The sequence below is a fragment of the Sphaerodactylus townsendi genome, linkage group LG06, assembly GCF_021028975.2.
Source record: "Sphaerodactylus townsendi isolate TG3544 linkage group LG06, MPM_Stown_v2.3, whole genome shotgun sequence".
NCBI classification, from domain to species: Eukaryota; Metazoa; Chordata; class Lepidosauria; order Squamata; family Sphaerodactylidae; genus Sphaerodactylus; species Sphaerodactylus townsendi.
The window spans coordinates 76,569,000-76,592,906 of NC_059430.1; positions in this window are offsets into that span (position 1 = coordinate 76,569,000).

Below are 23,907 nucleotides of genomic sequence, written 5' to 3' on the forward strand. Positions count from 1 at the left end.
TATTTACTCTGGGGGTGGACATAGGGCAGAAGGCTGTCAGCTCTTGTTTCTTAAGCCCCCATTTGTTGCTTGTGGCTCTGGATGAGCAAAACTGCTGAAAGCAACATTACTCTAGGATGATGAAACGTCACACTATATATTTGTTTATTTGTGTTTAAATTATACTTTTGCATTTATTTTGCAAGCTATCTCAAGTTTCAAATGTGGAAAAAAGTAGCATGCAAAGAAATAAATAAAATAATGCACTGATTCATTGCACAATATTTTGATTGTATGTAAAACTAGACAGGGCACATGGGCAACACTTTCTACTGATTGTCTAGTGTTACTTTGTGACAGTGATTGTCACCTACTAACTGCCTCTATGATTTGTTGTAGTATTAATGAATCACAGAAGCAAGCATCCTTTTAGCCTATCAATGCCAACCCGCCACTAAATGCAAGGACCTTCAATTTTGACTTTATAGTTTACACACTGAAGCTAAGTAAGGTGTAGAGAACTAAAGTTGCCAGAAGGAGGAAGTTGTAGTTGTTGTACGCGTTGTTAGTAATTTTTGAATATTTTAATTTTGGTAGGAGAAAAAATGTGATAAAAGATGAGAAGTAATATACTAGGGTTAAGGGAGTGATGAACATATAGAGCATAACCTTTCCCTGTAGTGTTCAGCACAGACTTTGATCTAAGCTCTGTTAATGTTTCATTTCCATTCTTTCTCATAACTAAGGGACAGCTGTTCCTCCATAAGGCCCTCTCAGCTCAAATCATGAGTCTACAGAACCTGGCTGACACTCATGACCAAAACTGACAATAGCACTAAAGTTGAAGCAACTATTTCACAAACAACATCTGTGACATAAAACATATCACTATCCCATCAATAGTAATGCTACTTCTAAAATGCCTTCAAAGCTGGCAAATACAACATTTAAGTAATTCTGACTTTAGAGGACATCTGCAACATGTATAAAAATAAAATGGTATTTCCAGACAATTTGAATTGAAGGAGCAAGCATTAAAAACTTGAAACCAAATCCTCTCCAAATAGTATATAAAAGATAACAAAAAGTAGCATGCAAAGAGATAAGTCTTGTGTTACCTTCAACACTACAAGATTTCTTAAATTCTCAATTTTTGTGAATTGAAGAGGTGGGCTGTACTCCACAAAAGAATCCCACCTCTTAAAGCATCAATATTTTTGGTAACAACAACACTGCTTAAATGTCCCAAATGTCCCCATATGCCCCAAATAAGCCTGTGTGTTCTGCAGAGGCAAATCTACTGTAGTCCCTTGCCCCTCAATGATGTGACTAGCCTCTACCCAGGCCAGGGCTTTTACACTCTTCCTCCAACTGTTAGGGCCCAGAGGGACCTTGAGGAGTTCCACAGGGCCTGTAAAATTAAGTTGTTCCACTGGGCCTTTGGGGAGGCTGGCTGTGGATCTTGCCGCCCCTGTGATGTCCCCCCCCCCGATTTCATCAGTACCATCTTTGGCTTTCAGCCAGGTCCCCTCCTGAATGTGAGATCAGGCACCGCAAACTAATTATGTGTTTTGCTGCTACTGTGTTTTAAATAATTTTATTGTATATTGTATGTTACCTTTTTGGCCTTATTGTTCAGTACTCAGAGTCCTTCGGGGGTTGGGCAGTATAGGAAAATTACATAATAACAACAACAATTTAAAAAGTTGAGAACAATAAAGTGTGGATTAATGACGTTGCAATACTCAAAGACATCCGGGTCAAAGAAAAACAACTAGAAAAAATTACAAAATATCAAGATTAAAACATTGGACAGCAGCGTCAATGGCACAAACCAGCAGCAGTGATCCCAGTGGTGATCGGTGCACTGGGTGCTGTCCCAAAATCCCTGAGACAGTACTTGCAACAACTTAACATCAATAAAATCACTGCCTGCCAAATGTAGAAAGTTGCTCTACTCGGCTCTGCAAACATTTTATGCCGATACATCACGTCTTCCTAAATTCCAGGGCAGAACTCGAAGTGGATAGAAGGACAGCACCAACCAGTGATCTGGCAGTTGTGATACAATGTGTTTGTTGTTTTTGATGATGATGATGATGATGATGATGATGATGATGATGATGATGATGATGATGATGATGATGATGATGATGATGATGATGATGATGATGATGATGATGATGATGATGATGATGATGATGATGATGGTGATGATAAATCAAACTTGAATATCTGATGTAGGGAAGGAAAACTGCTGCTTTCTAATGATTAAATTAAGCCAGAGGATGTGTTGTTCTGATAAACACATTATTAGATGTTTTCTGATTTAAAAAAATCTTGTATTTAAGGTTTGCCTGTGAAATAAATATCGTTTTTTAATTCATTATATACTTAATTATATTGTTAATTACCTTTCTCAGAATGGTGAGTTAGTTTCTTATTCTCAGATATTATAATCTTGACCTTTTACAGAGCTTCAATCTGTAATTGCATAAATATGTCTCCTATAACTACTAAAAAAATCACTATTTGTCATTGCATTAGTTTGGATAGGAAGTGGATTATAAAGAGTGTCACTATTTGAATATGCCATTTTGTCACTGACTGCCTTCACTGTGTCATGCTCTGTTCAATTTGAAGATCAAAACATATCTTTCTCACTACCTGAATCACAGACATGGTATAATTTATGAGCATCAAACTACCTTTTCCTTCTATCCATCACTGTCAATATGGACAGAAAACTAAAGGAGTGGAATTTTTATGTGTAGCAAAGTATGGTTTTCATAAAAGTGGAGGTTACTAAAACTAGAAAGTTATGTATTTTGACTTGACATAGATTCACATCAAAATGTTAGCTGTGCTTAAGGCACTGATGTTAGACTTGTAAATGTAAAAAGTCAGAATCCAGGATTCTATTCTATGCTCTAATTACATCCATAGTAGATCATTACAATGTGTTCTGAATGGGGCTGTCTCTGAGGATTGCTCTGAAGCTGCTAGATATCTGGATAGCATGTGTTGTAGTGACATCTCTCTGAAACAGCTGTACTGGCTGTTTATTTTGCTTCAAGGAACAAATTAAAATACTGGTTATTACCTGTAAAGCCCTAAACATTTGGGGACCAGGTTGCTGAAAAGGCCATTTGATATCAAACAAACTCCCCTGTCAGCTTAGATCTTCCTTGGAGACTCTTACTTGTGCATTCTTATCTTCGACATTTTTTCCTGCTGCTTTCAGGAAATATATTTAACTTCCTCTGATGAGATTGTTACTGTTTTGATGAAACAAATTATGGCTTGGTTATCTGTTTATAATTGTTTGCAATGGCCTAAATAGCCCCTGGCTAACCTGATCTTGCCAGATCTCAGAAGCTAAGCAATGTTAGCCTTGTTCAGTAGTTGGATGAGTGACCTCCAAGGAATTCTAAGGACATGATGTGGAGGCAGGCAATGGCAAATCGCTTCTGAATATCTCTTAACCGTATGAGTTGCCATAGGTCAGCTATGAGTTCAAAGAACAAAAAAATAGTTACTATTTTTTTATTAATTTGGTTGGAAGCACCCTAGGAGCCTGTATGATGTGAATCAAGTAGTTCCACAAAATAATAAGATAAATTCCCTCTGGTGGAGTCTGCACGGACCAAGAACAGCACCCCTGGAATGGTAAAAAACATTCCAGAGACACAGTTTGCATGGCTGCCACCTCTTCATCAAGGCAACGCCATGCTTCCCCCGCCCCAGTGGAAATGCTGTTTCCCAAATGCTGTTTTTGGGGAAAAGTGTTGCTCAGCCGGCGTGCAAATGGCACTGGGTTGGAGGAGCTGCTTTTTGGCACCTCCATTTCTCCCCCATACTTTCCATCTGTCCCTGCAGAGCTCCGCAGGGAGAGAAGGTAAGAGTGGGGAAAGAAAATGGAGGCCCCTCCGCAGGCCACAGCCACTCCGGGGCCACTCACACTTCAGCATATGAACAGCGCCAGGGCTCCACCGGCATCATATTTGCCGGTGGGAAGCTGCTGTAGGGACCAATGAGGAATTTTCCTCTGAGGTGTATCTAAAAATTATATTTAAGCAACAAAGTTACTGTTGAGGACAAAGAAGCTTCAGGGGTTCCTTTTATGGCTTCTCATCTTGATTCTTGAATGGAGCCCTGATTTTAGTTCAGGGTTTTGGAGGAATCATATTCCTTGTGATTTGTATTCATTGGATGCTGTATATGATAACCCTGAAGCACAAAGTGCTGAATCAATTGTCTTGTTTTTCTATAGAGATTTAGCTACTCTTCTCTGAAATATAACCCTCAGTGCAGGAAGCTAATATCTTCTAGGAGATTAATTAACATTCAGAACAAATCTCTTGAGGGGTATCAGTCAGTGTTTCAAGTGTCTTGTATGATGGGTCCATCCACATGAAGAAACAGAACAAGGGAAAAATCTATTCTAGACACTCAAGGAGAACTGAATGGCCTAAATATTCTTGTTGAGCTCAAACCTTCAGTAACAATGTTTATTTTTACTTCAACCACTTCTGTCTCCAAAACAAGAGAAAGGGAAACTTTGCAACTCAAATAAATGCTTGTTCTTGCTGTCTAATTATTAAAAGACATTGGGGGCATGTGAAAGCAGTATTTATGATCATTTCTAGACCTTTCAGGTTTTAAAGGCAATAATTTTGTAAACCTTTTCCAAAACAAGTTTTTTCAAAAGTGTGGTAAATAAATACAGTTAAAACGCAGAAGAATGCAGGCCAGGAAAATTTCTACCAGTAAATTATAAAGATAGAAAAACAAAATGCACATAAGAAGGAAATTAGCTAAGATAAGAGGTACTGGGAAGAATGGCATGAAGGGACAACTAGATGATTGCAGAACATCATGTCTGAAGTGTTCTTCTTAAGTCACAGATAGAGACAATACAGATATGTTGGCTTCTGTCAGACAAACATTGTGACAAAATATGATTGCGGCAGAAGATCATTTACACTGACATTTGCATGATTTTGAAAAACAGCATCAAATTATTAACCAAATATTGTCATTCTATCAATCACGATGTGCCCCATGAAGAAAAATGAAGTTGCACCATACTATGCATAGCAAGAATGAATATTCTTGCTCACATAATGCAAGCTGGATTTACAAGCATATAATTATAATGGCAGGGACTTCTGCTTTCTGAAAAGCTTTTATTAAGTTTTCTTTTTGAGCAAGTTCCTCTACTTCAAATGCATTTTCATACCTGTGAAATTGATGATGCATCTGTACATTGTCATTAGTTCCAATACAATTTCCATCTTTGTCTCTGTTACCCAAGTTTCATAGTTTACACAGATGGCTATTCATTTCCCACTTGATGACCACTTGAAAACCTACAGCTGGCAGCTCTAATTATAGGGTTTACTGATAGAATGAGGACAATTTTGTTCCTGACAATTAAATAGAAATGTGGGTGCTGCGGCTCAGGATAAAATATTCCTTATCTTATATTACTACAGTCATTTAGCCCATCATGCAAAGCAGTAAATTCTCATTTAAGTAAGTAGTGATCACATAAATGTTTATCCTCTTTGTTCAGTGTAAAAAAAAAGTGTCCCTTGGGCTAGACTAAGAAATGCTGAAGACCTAAACTACAGTGGATTTAAGAGTCCCGTTAGCATTTAAAAGTAGTAATTTAGGGTTTTTAAAAATTATTTTAAGGTCTTTCATAATCAAAGACCCTAGCCTGTAGTTTACTGAGCTCTACATCTTCTGCCTCTACATCTTCCTCTACACCATTATGGGAAATTCCAGATATCACACCAGTTCTATTTTCTATGGGTTTAAAAAAATATTCCATACTTTCATCAATTTTATCCTGTACTTTCAAACCATATAGTGGCCCAGAATAATAATAAAAATCATATAATTATGACCCAACAGAAATAAAAAAAACAAGAAATTATAATGGATTAAATGATTAACAGTCCAATGACAATAAAAAGGACAGTTAACATCCAGCTTGTGATGTCATGCAGGTTCAAGAAGGGAAAATGTATGTGGTATTCATAATAATTGTTTTTCTTTGTGAAGGAGCTAAGAACCTAACTGGTAGGCCTAATACCAGACTGTTTTTCGAGGAAGAATTTTTTTCCTCCTTTGAAGCACTCATCCATCCATCCATCCATCCATCCATCCATCCATCCATCCATCCATCCATCCATCCATCCATCCTTCCTTCCTTCCTTCCTTCCTTCCTTCCTTCCTTCCTTCCTTCCTTCCTTCCTTCCTTCCTTCCTTCCTTCCTTCCTTCCTTCCTTCCTTCCTTCCTTCCTTCCTTCCTTCCTTCCTTCCTTCCTTCCTTCCTTCCGGCAGTGTTGTTGAAGGAAACTCTATTCACTGTTTAAAACCATATTTCTGGTTAAATTATCTCAGACAAGCACACAAGAAGAAATGCAATGAGAAGATTTAGTGCTTCTTAGTATATAGAATGGATTTATTTTCATTAAAGGACTCCATAGATTCAGTGTGCAATCTCTCTCCTATTGAAGTGGCGAATTTCCCATTGATTTTAATGAAGATGGATTACACCCTGTGATGACAGTTATCATCCTCCCTATGATTTTGCTGAATACTGGATTTTTGTAGATAAAGAACTGTAATTAAATGTGACTTGAGGAGTCAATAAACAGAAATCAGATCATGGAGCTATCCCTGTACCCTGGTGGTGAATTTTTCTGATTTTAATTGGAAGGTGTTAGCCATTTAATTGCATTGCTCCTCTTTTCTGTACTTTAACTGTGTCCTGTGGGCTGCTCCAAGCAAATATAGAAATCATCCATTTGTTTTAAAAGGATTGGCAAGATGGGTTTTAATGAAATTCACTGTTTGCAGCTGGGGAATTAAACACCATCTATCTTCAACCAGTTTGCGTGGAGAGGAAAGAAGAGGCATCACCTGACTTTCTTGTGTGTGAAATAAAACACCAGCCTGCACTCTCTGAAGAGATTCTTGAATGGATATCTGGGGAAGTTGATGAGAGATGATTTCAGAGTCCTTTAGTTACTCAATAATGTATCATTAGTAACAGAAGTAACTGACCCCTTGCCTACGCATACAGTACAGGTCTTTGTCTATTCTAATACTATCCACATACAGATTTACCTTCATTTCTGCTGATTGTCTTTCTGATTTTCTAGCAGTCCTTTCATACAATTTTGAAACATGCATTGTTGTTGGGGTTTTTTAGTATCCTTTGATGATCATGTGGGTTACATTTGACAGCTCAGAATCCCCCATGCACCTTTCTTCCCATCTGCGAATCACAGAAGAGAGCAGCCTGATCAGCATGTTTACTATTATTCAAAGCCCCTGGTGGAGTCGTGGTGGGGGCATGGCCGAGCTCGCTGTGAGCGGGAATGGTGGGGAGTATTCAGAGAGATGTTCGGGGGTGCAGGGAGAGTGGGGGTGGAGTGGTGTTCGCGGCAGAGGGCGCGAAGCGATGGCGCCAAGTGCCGGGGCACAGTTTCCCCTCACTCCACCTCTGTTCAAACCATAGCTAGAGTTCTTAATAATGTTTCTTTGTCTGTATTAAAGCAGGAGATTCCAATTAAACCAGAAGACACAATTTGGGTTTTTTTTAAATCCCCATCCTTACGATGACTATAAAAGCTTGATGTTACTACATGTTGCCAGCTAGCCGGGGGGTGGGGGGTGGGTCAAAATAAGCTCCCATTCTACTTTTTATTACTTCACTACATATGTTGACAATAATCCTGCACCTATATCTCCACAACACATGTTGATAATCCTGCATCTGTATCTGCATCACAGATCTCTTCAGATGCAATCCAATGCACAACTCATTTGGATGGATCCAACCAGCTTAATATTTGATTATCCAAAGAGGCTATGTTGAATCATGGGACCTGCATGAATAAAAGGCACATGGAATTGGCAGTGAAATTGGATGAGATTGAGGAAAAGGCTGGTTAGATGTAGCCCATTGAGATTTCTGAGGGTTTTTCATGCTTCACTGTGCTGGTTTGCTTTTAGATTTGTAGTGATGAAAAAATTATATTCTCTTTGTAAAGGCAAGAAGGGCAAGAAAAAAATCCAGGACAATCATCTCAACTCATGGCCTGTTAATGTCTGGCTGAGGAAACCGCTCTCAATCCTGTCATGGTGTAATAAGGAGCTTATAATAGACTATAGAAGGAATAGTTTAGAAATTCAGCCCTTGGTGATAAATGGGGATCGAGTAGAGTGGGTGGTCAACTTTAAGTTCCTGGGTGTTATGATTAAAGAGGACTTGACCTGGGGCGTTCAGACTGCCACAGTGGTTAAGAAGGCCCAGCAGAGACTATACTATCTGAGACTTTTAAGGAAACAACTGAATGAAAAACTGCTGGTGACCTTCTACCGCTGTGTTATAGAGTGTGTTCTAACATGCTGCATCTGTGCATGGTTCGCCAGTTGCACAGTGGCAGATAGGAAGGCACTCCAAAGGGTGATCACTACTGCCCAGAGGATTATTGGCTGCCCTCTCCACTCTTTGGAAGAACTTTTCAATTCCCGCTGCCTAAAGAAAGTTCAGAATATTCTGAAGGCCCCATCTCATCCGGCACACTCTCTTTTTGAAGTGTTACCATCTGGCAGACGATATAGGATTATAAAAACAAGGACAAATAGGCTCAGAGACAGCTTCTAGAGCTGTGGTTGTGCTGAACTCCATGGTTTCATGCTGATGTGGTTGGGGCTGTGTAGTGATGGTTAGAGGAAGGGGAATGTGAGGATGGGGTGCGAGGTCTGAAATAGTGTGCATCGGGGAATGCTTGTAATTTTCGTTGTGCTTGTGCAACGACAATAAATGATGATGATGATGATGATGATGATGATGATGATGATGATGATGATGATGATGATGATGATGATGATGATGATGATTTGGCTAACTAGGCTGTGGGGTTTTGGTGCGTCAACAGTGAATTCATACAGTTATCTAACGTTAACATTGATGTGTTTGGCAGGATTGATAGGGAAGACTCGAGAGAAACAGTAACAGAGCAGCATGTAGTGAGAGAATTTGGCACTCCAGCCACTTTGTCTGAATATCAGTAGAAAACGAAGAGGCAGACTGGCAAGGCAAGGACATTTTGTGGCACAGAGTAGTTAAGGGATCTGGGCAGGTAGGAAACTGCAGGAGGACCTTAAGTAGATTTGCTTGGATGAGGGATAAGAGTTGGACAGCAGCAAGCAAAAGTGGAGTACGCTCTGCAGAAGAAATTCTGGTGCAGCATGACAGGCATAGGAAGGAGAGAGGAAGATAAAATCCCACCCTATATCCTTCAGGGTTGGGATACCTTACACATGTATGTAATCCTAACAGCTAACAGCATGCAGCCAAGCAAGAAAACCCAGCGCCTCTTTCCCTCCCTTGCCTTTAGGGACATAGAGTTATCTCTATGCCTTTTATTAGATAGATACAGACAGTGATTCCACTAATGAAAAGAAAATAACAATATAAAAGAAAACCTTTGGGGGTTATTGGCTGCTTAGATTAGGTATTTCATTTTCCTATTAATTATACAAACCAATCTACAAAAATTAACAACAAAGTAGTGAATCAACGTTCTCTCTCACACACACTGATTTATAGTTTGCAGAAAAAATGTGACATCTAAAAAAATACAATTAAGGGGAGGGGTTTTATAAAACCCAAAAACAATCAAAGGAGCACCTGCAGCTTTAAGCAACAGATTCCCTCAGTGGTCATTGCTAGGCAGCTACAGATTCCAGGCTTGGTTCTGTCACTGAAGGGGCAGGGCCTTTTCCAAGCCTATTTTGGCCTTTGAATGAGGAAAGATTGGGGCCACCCTTTGTTATGGTTTCCAGCTCTAGATTTGAAAAAATTCTTGAGATTTTGTTGTGGTATATGAGGAGGGGAGGATTTGGGGAGGGGAGAAGCCTCATCTGGATAAAATGCCATAAGAGTCCACACTCCAAACCAGCCATTTTCCCCAAGGTGACATTTGGATTTCAGTTGTAATTCTGGGAAAACTCCAGTTCTTACTTCAAGGTTCATAACTCCAGGCCTGGCAGCAGCCATGGGGTGACTTGACACTAGACCTAGGCAACTTTTTTCAGTATTTTTAGGGTTTGACTTTTTTAAAAAAATGAAAATTTTTAGGCAAGCTGAAAAAACTGATACCTCATAATTCATCATCTTTTTTGGCGTTGCTGAACATTTTCAGTTTTTTAAAGCTGAACTTGAAAAATGGATTGGTTGAGTTGCATTTAACTGTGTGGGGCTCCTTCCCCATTTGAGAAGTTGGAACTGGCTTTGTAAGGATAGAGGGAGGGTTGCCTGCAGAGACTGGAGTTCCTGAACTCCTCAGACAGCCCTGCTGGCCTACTCCTCCTCACTTGTGAAGCCAGAACAAGATTCACAAGTACGGAGGGATGCTACCTGTGGGATCAAGAATCTCCCATCCCTACAGGCAGCTATGCAAGCCAAAAAAGTGAAAATTCAGTAAGCTTTTTTTTTTGAGCCAAGCAATTGATTCTGCCAAATAGCTTTTTTTCCCCAGGACAAACCCCACGAAAAAAATCAGGGGGGGGGGGGTTCATTTGGATTTACTGAATGGTCAGCCTTACTTCATACTACCTTGCATGACCCACCTTGCATGACTTGCATGACCCACCTAGGCTTTGCTACTTTCTACTGTTCAGCAGCAGTCACCCAATGAAAGCCAGTGTGGTAGACAGAAGCATGGATAAAGATATGTTGGCTGTTGGGTAGGAAAGAGCGAAGTAGGGGATAGGGCAGGATAGAAATATAAAATATAGATAATAAATAGGAAAAGTAAAGAGGCTATGAGGGCTTTCAGGAAAAAGGAGGAGGAAATAGCGGGGGAAAGGGAAATGAGATGCTCCCTGCAAGTTCTTGTGGGTTTTCACTTTGGTGTGTGTGTGTGTATAAGCAAAAAAGAAACAGGAAACATCTGCTCATTCCTGAAGGAGACTGATTCCAGTTGTTGGGATTCTCATGAACATTTGTTGCCAGAGGCTGAGATAATTGTGAGAACAAGATGTTCTGTTCAAAAATGCTTATTACAGTGCTAAAAATATAAATATTTATTAATATCTCCATACATTTCTATTCCCTAGCAATGACTGTAACAACTGTATGCACATGACATTTTTTAAAAAAGTCTTCTTGTTTGCAACCTGGAGTTTAATTTTTCCCCAAACTAATATTTCATTAGTTTAGGTAAAAAAGAGCACTGGCTGTGGAGTACCGTCTTAATGACATACAGAGTACACCAGCTGACTACTGTCTGTTTCAAACAATAGCAAATAACAAATGAGAACATCAAGACTTTGCAATGCTGTAATTATGTAAATCTTTTCCAACCCAAAGCAATGTGTATAATTCAGATTATTTTTGCTTTGTTTATGTTCTGGCAAGATCTAGACAATGTCATAGAGTCCATCCTCCCAAATATCCATTTTCTCTAGGGCAGGGGTAGGGAACCTGCGGCTCTCCAGATGTTCAGGAACTACAATTCCCATCAGCCCCTACCAGCATGGCCAATTGGCCATGCTGACAGAGGCTGATGGGAATTGTAGTTCCTGAACATCTGGAGAGCCGCAGGTTCCCTACCCCTGCTCTAGGGGAACTGATCTCTGTAGTTTGGAGGTAAAATATATTTCAAGGGGATCCCCAGGTAACACCTGGAGACTGGCATATCTCGCCTGGGTAGGTCCTGATTCACCCCAGGCCATTACGCTCATGCCTCTATCCACATCCAGGCTAAGTATCTACTGCTGATTAAAAGGGCTGACAAGTCACAGGTGACTTATGGCCACCCATAGTGTTTTTGAGGCAAGAGATGTTTGGAAGTAGTTTGCCATTTCCTGCCTCTGTGTGGGCTGAGAGAGCTTTGAGAGAAGTGCAACTGTCATAAAGTTACCTAGTAAGCTTCATGTGCAAAAGTGGGGAATCAAATGTGGACCTCCAGATTAGAGTCCACTGCTCTTAACCACTATATGCTATGCTGGTTCTCTTAAGTACTTGTTAGCCGAGAGAGAAAAAAACTCAGCTCAGATAGTAATCTGCTTCCAATAGCAGGATATTCCCAACCTTCCACCTATTGCTGATAGTCTGTTTTAAAACAGTTAAAACAGTTTAAAAATGGACAGTTGGGCATTAAAAACAAAATTTCACAACCCCAAGGGTGTACAAGTAGAGAGGTAACCAAATTTCTCCCTTGTGAACCATGAAGTTAATTCCATTCTTGTTTACTTACCTAAGATTGGGTAAGTTCATACCTGCATATTTATCCTATTATAAGTTTCGCATCAGGTGATGGAAAAAACCATCTGTTATGGACTGGCATACAGACTTCTCATCAGATGAAGAGACTGAAGACTCAGAGGAGGAGGAAGCAGCTGGGCACCTAACATCACTGCAGAAAGAGCCAGTTGGGAAACCTCCATTAGCTCCCTCTAATGTGCAAGAGGCACTCCATGACTTTAAATCAGCCAGCTGACTGTGTGAACCAACCTTGACTTGAGACTCTGACTGCACCCTGCATCCTCCATCCGAGAGCCTGCTGCTGTACCAGAGAACTTTCCACAATTGCTTCATCAAGCCTTTTAAAGCCCTAAACCATCTCAATCCCATCACACCACTCCTAGGCTTGGTGATTCGGCATGGCTGAATCACAAAAAAAGCCAAATTGCAGTGCCATTCAGGGCCAACTTTAAACTAAGACCCTTTCCACGCGGGCCATAAACAGCGCCATGGGGACAGCAAAAACGCCGTCCCCAGGGAGCTGTTTGCACAGGGGGCGCAGCTGCGGCGCGAAGTCGCCATTTTCCGACCTCGCTTCCCCAGCGAGATTTACAGAAAACATCGGCTTCGAGCCGCTGCCATGCAAATGTCAGCGGCTCAAAGGCATCATCCCTCCCCCCTCTGACCAGTCGACCTATCATCTCTGCGGCCATCCGGCGCGTTGCCGAGGCCTGGGGACATGCCCCCTGCCCTGTGATGCCGGAGCGGTCACGCAAGGCAGGGGGCGTGTCCTCAGGCCTTGGCAACACGGTGGACGGCCGCAGAGACGGTAGGTCGACCGGGTGATGGCGCTCAGTGGCGTCATCTTCCCGGTGGTTTCTGGGACCGTTCATGCGCACGGTCCTGGGGGGGGTTGGGTCAGCGTCATGTACGCCGACCCAACCCCCATCATGGCCATGTGGAAACGGCCTAAGTTTCCCTCGTGTCTAGCTAAAAATAAAGAACCCCCACCCCATACCCCTCCAATACTTATCTTACATTGCTTCTGTGTTGGGGGTTCTCTGGTGTGATCGGGGGGAGCAGCCTGAAGCAGCAAAGGTGTCTGTTGTGGGAGAGGAAAGCAAAGGAGCTTATAAGCTGCTTTGAGTCTCCTTACAGGAGAGAAAGGTGGGATAATTAAATGCAAACTCTTCTTCCTCTTCTATTGTTTAGGCTGGTTCCATGCCTCTCCCTCAGTTGTTTTGTAAATTTGTAGTTGATTGGTTTCTGCAGAGACCCAGAAATCTTTGCAGAGTTGTAGAGGGACAGGACAGAGAAGGAGGGGAAAAGTACAAAACTGGCTAAGACTGGGATGATTTTCATTCCCTGGGACATTCAAACTCCATTTGGGTTGCCTGTCTGGCTAGCCCAAAAGTATAAATCACAGTGCTGGACTGGTTACTATCCAGCCCAGTCTGTGGCAGAGACTCCAGAGAGGTAGAGCGATGGTTCAAGAGCCTTGAACTTGTCCTCCCTCTATCTGGTAACTGACTGGCCAGAGCCTGCCTTTGTGGGACATGCCAGCCTTGCAGAAGAGACCTGCCTGGGGAGGAGAAGATGCCAAGGGGTTTGATTTTACTTTAACTACCCAGGTTTTACTTCTAAAAACACTTTACTAGTTAAAAGTTTATTGCTTTTCATTTTCATTTTCATTTCATTTCATTTCACTTTATATTTATACCCCGCCCTATCCCTGAAGGGCTCAGGGTGGCTAACAACATAATAAAAAAATACATTATACCAATATAACAATGATATATTGTTGTTGTTTGGTATGTAGGGTGGTTACTGTTGTTTTACTATTATGTGGTTTTACTGTTAAGTTGCTGCTAGCAGCATTTTCTTTGTTTCGGTTTAGCTGTCTGGTTTTGGGTGTGTGTGTGTGTGTGTGTGTGTGTGTGTGTGTGTGCGCGCGTGTGCATGGGGGGGAGTAGGCCTTAGGCCTAGTCCACACAGGCCTGCCTTACTTAGGGAAAGACTGTGATTTTTTGATTTTCCCTTTTTTATTGTTCATTTGCTTTTGCTAAATTTCTGTATAAGTGTCTCCCAGTTTGACCCCCCTGTAGTTCTGTTCTCGCTTTGCATTTGTTATTAAGTTGCTTTGCTTCTACTTTTCAGTTTGTGTTAGGTTTTCATTCTAAACTATCTTTTCTTTAGAAGTGGTTTCTGTTTCTTTTCCTGGTAGATCTTGCTGTGAGCTTGGTGGGTCTGTAGGTCTTCCCACTTTACTTTAGAGGAGGTTTTGGGGGGTTGTGTTTCTTCCAGGCTCAGGTGAAGTAGTTTGCTTTGGTTTTTTGTTTGAGTTCTTACTTCTTAGTATTTGAGGGGGCAGTGGGAGATGGGCCCTAATCTTTTTGGGGTCCATAAAATTGAACCTCCTAAAGCAAAATTGAACCTCCTAAAGTTCACAAAACCTGGGTTCTCTTGCCAGGAGTGTCTCCTGGAACTACCCTGAAAGTTTGGTGCCTCTACCTTGAAAAATGTGTACTCTGCATACACACACCCAGAAATTCCCAATTGGCTGCAATGGAGCCAGGTCAGTTCAAAGGGAGAATCTGGGAAAACTTATTTGGGTGCTGTCAGGGGCTCATTTATTAGGTCAGTGGTACCAAAATTGCAGGGTATCTTCAGGAGTCTCACTTGATGATACCACCCAGGTTAGGTGACATTTGGTTCAGGGGATGCAATTTTATGGACCCTCAAATGGGTAGCCCCCATCTCCTATTAGTTCGCATTGGAAACAGTGGGGGGTGGGGGCACTCCCTTTGGGGGGCCATAAAATTGGACTTCCTGAACTAAACATCACCAATCCTGGGTGGTATCATCAGGAGGATCTCCTGAAGATACCCTGACATTTTGGTGCCACTAGCTTGAAAACCCACACCTTACAGGTCAAAAACAAAAAAACACTAAAAATAGCAAATAAACTCGAACAAACCCAATTTTTTGGGTACATCCAAATATATTCAGATATATTGAATCAGGAATTCGGCTGATTCAGCTATATTGATCATTTTTAAGCCGAATAAAACCAAATGTGAATTTTACCAATTTTTTCTAGTATTGCACAAATGCTGATAGTCTGATTCTGGAGGGGAGGGTTCTCTATCTCCTTTTCATTGCATTAATATGTAAGACCTTGGTTTAACTTCAGCCTTTGCTGGAATAACATCGATGATTGGGTACAGTTAGTGTTTGTCCCTTGAGCAGGACATTGTGCCAGATTTAATATTTCAGGGTAAATATTTCATAGTACCTGCTATTACCCCAGTAGCAATATTTTTCAGTGAAGGCAGCTCAGGTGCCCCTCTGTTGATCACCAAGTGATAAGCCTTCAAGCAATAATTAGTATGCATGTTAATTTTGCAAGTTGTGGCAAAAAAAATCTTAATCTCACATACCAGTCTATTGGGTTAATTTGATGGTCATGCTAGAAAGTTTACTGAAAATGTCAGCCGTCTACATCAGTGAATGGAATTCTTGAGAAAGTATTTTAAGGCAGAGGGTTGGGAGGTGGAAGATAACTAAGATCTGTTATAGGTTTCTCAGGTGTCAAATTATTTCCCCCTTGTAAAATAGACTCCTTGGAGAAAATTAACGAAGAGTGGGTATTAGAAAGAACTTTTAATGTAGTGATTAGAGAGCTGGACTATGAACAGACAGACTCAGGTTCAAAACACTTTCTGCTATGAAGCTTACTAGGTAATCTTGGGCCAGTCAGTCTAACCTCCCTTGAAAGATAAAATAGGGAGAACCGAACTATGTAGACTGCCCTGAGCTCCTTTAAGGAATGGTGGAATAAAAAGGGTTTCCCTCCCTTCTTTATGTTGAGAAAACCCCTAATGGCTATATAACTGTTTCATTAGAAACATTAGAATCTTAAGATAATACAAGTATTCATATATGTTTTATTGGCTTATACTCTAATTGTTTTTTTTCTTTTAGATATGGTAATTTCCAGTTTTTCATCATAAAACCAAACATTTTTGGAGTCCCCCTTGAATGCTTTACTTATATTAATTTCTGGTACCTTATTATACACTGTGTATTAGGGTTTCATTTGCCTTTGTATAATGATGTATTCCATCATTAAAAACTTATAAAATTTATTTTAAATCCCCACATGTGCCATGGAAGCTTGATTGGTGACTTTGGGCCAGTAACACACTGTCAGCCTTGACTCTGACTAGTATTTAGATAAAAGACCGCCAAGAAATATCAGGGGTATGACAAGGAAGCAAGCAATGGCAAATCACCTCTGAAAGTGTCTAATTTTGAAAACCTTACAAGTTCGCCATATGTCAGCTATGATTGACAGCAAAAAAATATATGTAGCAAATACGCGTGTGTGTATACACACACATGCATATGCAAATGAAAGTAATTCTTCACATAACACTTAATTGTCTTGTGGAACGCACTAGCACACAATGTACTGATGGCTACTAGACAGCTTTGAAGAGGGTCAACAGGTAGTAACCATATTTAATTGCTAAATGGAACCTTTGTATTCCAAATGTACTATACATTTATATTAAAAGTAATTTTTGTTAAGATTTTTTTTATTTGGAAACCTAACTAAAAGTATCCACAGAAAAGAACTCTGTGGGGCCCCCTTTAACAGCGGGGGCCCTGCTGTCCCCCCCAAGAGGAGTTTAAGCTGTTGGACGCCATCTGTTGCTTTTGTAATGGTATGTTATAATTTGAGCGCTGTATTTTAATAAGGGCCAGTACTAAATGTACAGAATTTGTTTATTTATTTACCTGTTTATTTTATTTACCTGTTGTGAACTGCCCTGAGCCCTCTGGGGGAGGGCAGTATACAAGTTAAAGAAAGAAAGAAAGAAAGAAAGAAAGAAAGAAAGAAAGAAAGAAAGAAAGAAAGAAAGAAAGAAAGAAAGAAAGAAAGAAAGAAAGAAAGAAAGGTTAAAAATGTTGGCTCCTGATTTCTTCTATGTCAAATATAAACAATATTTTACCACTTGCTTTCTCTAGTTACAAATATCGAAATATAATTCAATTAATTCTTAATTATTATTGCTAATAATAATTGCTAATTAAATAGGATTGCTAATTAAAAAACTCTCTTATTGTCCTTGTTCTCAAATCCACAAATCATCAGTTCATTTGTTTCAATTTTATGAAAAAAATTAATCAGGGTTTTTCAGTTACTAATAAACCTAAATATTTTCTGTGCACAAAGAAGTATATTTAGCCATCTCAGTCAATTCCAATATCTTCATAAACCATTTTTTTATTGTAGGTACAGATGAAGTTTTCAATCTTTGCCCTTGCAGTATTCTCACTGCCAATGGCATATATAAAAACAGAATTCCATGTATTTTTTCAAACTGCCCATCCCTAAAACCCAAAAGGCAAATGTCTGATTTCATTTGAATATTAGTCTTTAACAAAGTATTATAACTTTGAGTACCATATGCTGAAACCACAACATAAAAACAATAAGGGACTGTTTCCTTTATGTCCCACTTGTGATAATCCAAAGTCATGGAGCTACGTATTGTTAGAAACAGATCAGACACAGTAGAAAACTTTCTTCTAACAGTAGCATATTTTAGGTATAAATTTACATTTAAGTGTTTCTCACCACAACCTTAAAAGTTACTATTAGCTGATAAATTGTCACTTATTCAAGACCGCCCAAGTCAAAATGTTCATCCCCAATCTAATAAGGGGTATAACTTACATTACTTTCAGTTGCTTGAAAAAATAAATTGGCTATCTCCCTTCATTGATGACAGTTTGGTTGTCTACAAGAAGCACAAAATTTTGTTTTGCTTCATTTTATCTGACACCTGTTTCTTCCAATTGCAGGAAATTGAAGTAATGAGCCAAAATTAAAGGGGGCTGTAAGTCAATTAATTTGAAGACATAACAAAAATGTTACAAAACATACACTCATCATGGTTGAACATTTAATACATGAACAGTCTGTGTACAAACAATTTGAACAAATTTGATTTTGAAAAAAATGCTTCCACATGATGGATCACATACAGCTTTTTTGCAGCTGCCTCCCCTTTACCTCTACAGCTGAGGCCACAGTCACAGCTGCCACCTATTATTAAAAGCAAAACAAACACAAATCCATACATACGTATTATAACTTACTAATCTTTGTGTAACATGTAGCAGTATGAATCTTTTTTCGGTGGTGGAAAGTTCCATCAAATTGCTACTGACATGTGGTGACCCCAGAGGGCTTACAGGTCAAGAGAGGAACAGACGTGGTTTGCCATTGCCTGCCTCTGGAGAGCAAATCTGAACTTCTCCAAGTGCTAAGTAGGGCTAACTTTCTTAGTGTCATGAGCCAGCCCTTGGGCACTTACCAGAACACAGAGAACTCTGAGGCAGAACTTAAGGACACAGTGCAGCCAGAATTGGCTGCTCTCCTGAGGAAGACCAGGCAGCAGAGCCAACACCCAGACCGCTGCCTGATGACACACAAATGGAGGAACCTGCAGTGATGAGCCAGCTGTGCATAGGAGGCAGACGCAGAGGCTGCTGCTGCAGAAGCAAAGGAGTGCTCATTTGGCAGCAAGATATGGGAGATTAGAAGTCTCTGCATCCAATGAGGATTAACTCTTTGCAGAATCCCAGCCCCTTGAACCAGACTCTCTATATAAGTCTTGTTGTGAGATTGCTTTTGCCTGGGTGCAATAAGTGTGTTACCTGTGGCCACTGTGTGCCTGGTTCTTTGTTGATTCTCAGCCTGTTTCTCAGTTCTCCTGTGCCTTGACCTATTGGACTGTGACCTGACTATGCCTTGCCTCCACTTGTTTGACCTATTTGATTGTGACCTGACTATGCCTTGCTGCCATCTGCCTTGACCTATTGGACTGTTGGACCTTGCCTGCTGTCTGCCTGCTTTGACCCATTGGACTGTGACCTAACCATGCTTGTGCTTGCCACCCATTTGACCCTGTGGGATCAGACCTGGCCATGGCCCTGCCTTCTGGCAGCATACTTAGCTTCTGAGCTCTGAAAACATTGGGCTAACTTAATTAATGGATGTCAAACTATCTGAAGCTTGATAAATTTATACACATACTTTCTCCCATTAAATTGAATTTCCTGGATTGTTATGCAAACCAGTACCACTGGAATGAAAAGGAACTGTAGATTATTCAACATGCACACAAAAATGTTTGGACCTGAGTGTCAGTCTTTGGTTTCTAGCCAATAGCTGTAACTGAAGGGATCTTGCTTATGACCCAGGATGACACATGTAAAATGAAAGGTAGGAAACTCAACTTTGTTCTCTTGTACTCAGTAGGCTGAAGCTATGCTTGGAGGAGTACAAAGATCTGAACATTTCAGATGTCAGTCGGTTTGTTGTATTCTTCTGACAGCATCAGTGAGGTTAGTAGGAGTCTCCCACGCACTGAGCAACTAAGACTGACAACTTTGGAACTGTATCTGTGGTTTTAATAGCTGTTTGATCTGCCGGTTCTTAGTTCTATGCCATGGGGGGAAAAATCTCTGTGGCTGATACCTACATTTCAAATATTTTTAAAATCCATAATAACCGGCCACTTTCCCCCACCCCCTGACCAATTGATAACTCCAAGAGCAACAACAGCAGGAAAATGAATGCTGTGCTTTCTTACTGAGCTGTGGGCTGTACTAATTTAACTGGAATAACAGAGTAAAGTATGTTGAGTGGCACTGTGTAATTTCTAATGTCTGTGAATGTTTTAACTAAACTTAAATGCATAATTAGGTAACTAATAACACTAAAAATGCTGTCGTATGCTTAAAGGAACAATCATGCCCCCAGGCCCACCCAATTGTTTCTAGCTGGCATTTAGCAGTAATTTTGTTGCTAATAAATAGCTGCTGTTGAAAGGCTACCTGATTGGCACTAATATGGGAATAGACCAATTAAAATCAATGGGACAACTCATGGAATAATAACACCATCAATGAGTAATAGTGCCTTGAGTCAAAAACTGAGATAATTCAACTTAAGGCCACCTGGGCACAGCTTTTGCATTATCTGCCTGTCCTTCAGCACTAAGCAGAGAAAAAGAGATTTGAGTAGTACTACTCTCACTATCTTTTGAATGCACACCTTAACTTGGTAAGGGCGTTTGTCTCAATGAAGTTTACAGCAATAGTGTAAGGAGTTTAAACTCTGTTAAGAGATTAAACTCCTAGCAGAGTCACTCAAGGTGGAGCAGTTACAGCTGAGATACAGCTAAAATGCATCCATTCTCTGCAGGTATCAACAGCCACTTGCAGAAGAGAATAGATAGTTCCACTGGTGATGGGAGTGGAGGAATCCTTAAAGGGTGCCTACTGAGCAGCAGCAGAATGTGACACTAGTGAAGGATCTTCCATAGACAATGGCAGTGACATTCCAGTGAACCCTGTGCAGAAGGCGGCAATGGTAAACCACTTCTGATCATCTCTTACATCAAAAACCTTATGATAGAATCCAAAATGAAAGAAGATATAGTGCCAGAAGACAGAATCTGTAAGTCAGATGGTTCTCAATTAACTAATGGAGAACAGTATGAGTAGTACTATTATTAATGATACAACTGAATGTCTATTGTCAATCTAAAAGGATGTGAAGGAGTGTTCAAAACTCTTTGACACACATAATAGGAACATGGAATGAGAGAAGTATGAAACAAGCCAAACTTTAAATTGTAAAATGAGAACTATAACATTAAAACCTTACAGTCCTGAGAGTGAGTGAACTAAAGTTGACTGGATTAGAACATTTTAGTCAGAAAATTATGGGCAGACCAATCCAGAGCAGGGAGGAATGGGCTCTTGGCACTGGCACAGGGACGTGCCAGAGAATTTGCCCACCCCACCAGCAGAGGTAGCATTTACGCCAGTGGGGAGGACAAACTAGCAGGTATCACAATACTCTGCTGCACCCAACTTGGAAGAGCCTGTTCCCATCAAATCTGTGTTGGTCTAAAGCTGCAGGTCAGTGTGACTGGGAAAAGGCTGGGGCATTCCTGGAGACTTCCACTGAGTTTTAAAATTAAGATTGCAGGGAGAGACCCTCCTAAGTGTCCTACCAGTTAAGAAACTCATTTAGTGGGTATGCGAGAGAGAGCCTTTTTCATGTTTATTATTAGCAGGCCTATTGAGTATTTTAAAACTATAACTTTTATGGTTTTATAATGGTTGTTTTTCTTGTGTTTTTAAGGTGTTTTATTTGTATTGGAAGCTGCCATGAATTCCACAAGGAAGAAAGGTGGATTAAAAAATGTTGTAAATAAACATATTAATTAAACAAATTGGGGATCAGAGAAGGACAGTTAATTAATACAGGAGAATTAGATACAGAGACTGTGGCTCAACTGTCTCTAAATTCATGGAGATTATAATTCACTTTGGATAGCCAGCTGCTTCCAGTGAGGCCCTGTCTTCCTGCCTTTCTGTCTCCAAGGTCATCTCAGAAACAGAGCCTGTCAATTAAACGTGTGTTATGAGCCTGGATGAACAGTAAGCTATGAATTTCTTCCCTGTCTGCCTACCCTTCCCTTCCTTTTCCCTTCATTTGCAAGATCACAGATGCCCCCAAACCTAGTGGCCTAGCTGGGTGGGTTATTCCTTGCCATCTTAACCACTTTTGCACCTTCTCTCTACTGTATCAGCAATTTGTGTTTTAAAATGTAGATGCAGGTAATGTTAAGAGTTGGGTTTTAATTGTGTGATCTGATGTTGTTGTTTTTTGTAGTAAATTGGTTGTAAGCCACTCTGAGCCTGTCTGGATAGGAAAGTGTGGGCTATAAATCCAGCAAATAAATAAATCAATAAGAAAAAGATGCCCATAAGAAAAAGATGCCCAACTGCACCTCTGCAGTTCCCCAGTTTCTTCTTTTGAGTCATGAACCACCCTCCTACTGCTTGTTCTACTTGGAACTGTCTTGTCTCCCACTGAAGGTTCTTTACACATGACAGAAGAATAATTGCTCTAATATTTTATAGGATGTCACTGTCAGTGATAATGGCTATATTCACAGCTGGTAATAACAGTCATTTTGTGCTGAAAGGTTTTTTTACCGGTTTTTTTTAAAAAACTTGCAGTGTTAAAAAAAAATCTTGAAAGGACACAACACATATCAGTACATAAATAGCTCTACATAACAATGACCCACTTTATTAAAGTCTGCACATACCAAAAAACCTGAACCTCTCCCTTTCAAACTTTGGACCAGGAACTTAAAGTTTACAGTCGGTGTGTTTTTGGGTCCAGAAGTATTTACAGCAACAGCCCTTGCAATTGGCAGGCAGGATGAAGCCACTGGATGGGCCTGGAAAAAATATCAGGACTGGCCTTCTGTCTTACAATAGGCCTTCTGTCTCACTAGAACAGTAACTTATGTTTGACTAAGATCCAAGTTCTTTGGTTTCCAGCTCATTTAGTGACTCAAAGGTCACTGAACTAGAGAAAATGTCATCCTGGTATAGACTTCGGCATAGTGGCTCATGGATCCAGTCTGGTCCTGGCAGATAAAGTGAAATGACTAATAGATATAGACCTAAGGTCTTTCATTTGTGTCGATTTTTCCAGAAAATAAATGAGAGAAAACATGCTTTTTGAGCTGCAAAGCAATCCATCCAGTTTCTGCCATGTAGAGAAATAATTTTTATTGTACATATCAAAAGCAAAATCTTTGGTATTGAGCTATGTGATATTTCAATACAAATTACTGAATTCATCAGTACCTTCTTTGTAATCATTCATAAATGCTATAGATCACCTCCTCTCTATCCCATTCATCAATTTTTATCCCTTAATCATTACAGTTTTTCATTGCTGTTTATGAGTCAAAATACTTAATACTTAAACAGGGTTTCACAATGGAATTAACAATTAATGTTGGCTTTTTATACTTATTAGCATAATGTGATTCTGTATGTTTGCTCCTGTGGTTCTCAGTGAGCACTATTCATAAGTTTCCTCTTAGTAAAGTCTTTTGAGATGAACTTCACACTTTCTCCCCTCAGAATTTTGCTGACAGTTCTTGTGTTTGAACACAATATGGCATTTTCAGAAGTGCCCAAGTTTAACTACAAATAGCACCTTTCAAATAAGTACAGTCTGTTTGTCAATTAGGTGAACAATGTTGTTTTTAGTGGTGCACAGAAGGATCAAAGGAACCAGATAGCAATAACATTTTTAACAAGGTTGCTATCTGATGTAGAATGGTACAGTATAGCCTGATCTCATCAGATCTCAGAAGCTAAGCAACATCCCTACTTGGAAGGGAAACTTCCAAGGAAGACTGCAAAGGAAGGCAATGTCAAACCACCTCTGCTTAACCACTTACCTTGGAAACCCCACAGGAAGTCACTGTAAATTGGCTGCAACTTGACAGCATTTTACACATGCAATAAAGATACTATAGATAGATGATGTTCATGATCTTCTCCATCAATTCTGTCTTCTGATCTAGGTAAGAGGAGTTCCTCTTTGACCACCAAAAAGTGCTGATGACAGAACATACGAGGACAAAGACTATGTAGAATGGGAACTGTATTAAGAAGGGGAATTGGGTGAATTTGGATGGGAAAGAATGGATGGATCCAACCCCTCATGTTGATTTTCTACTGATGGG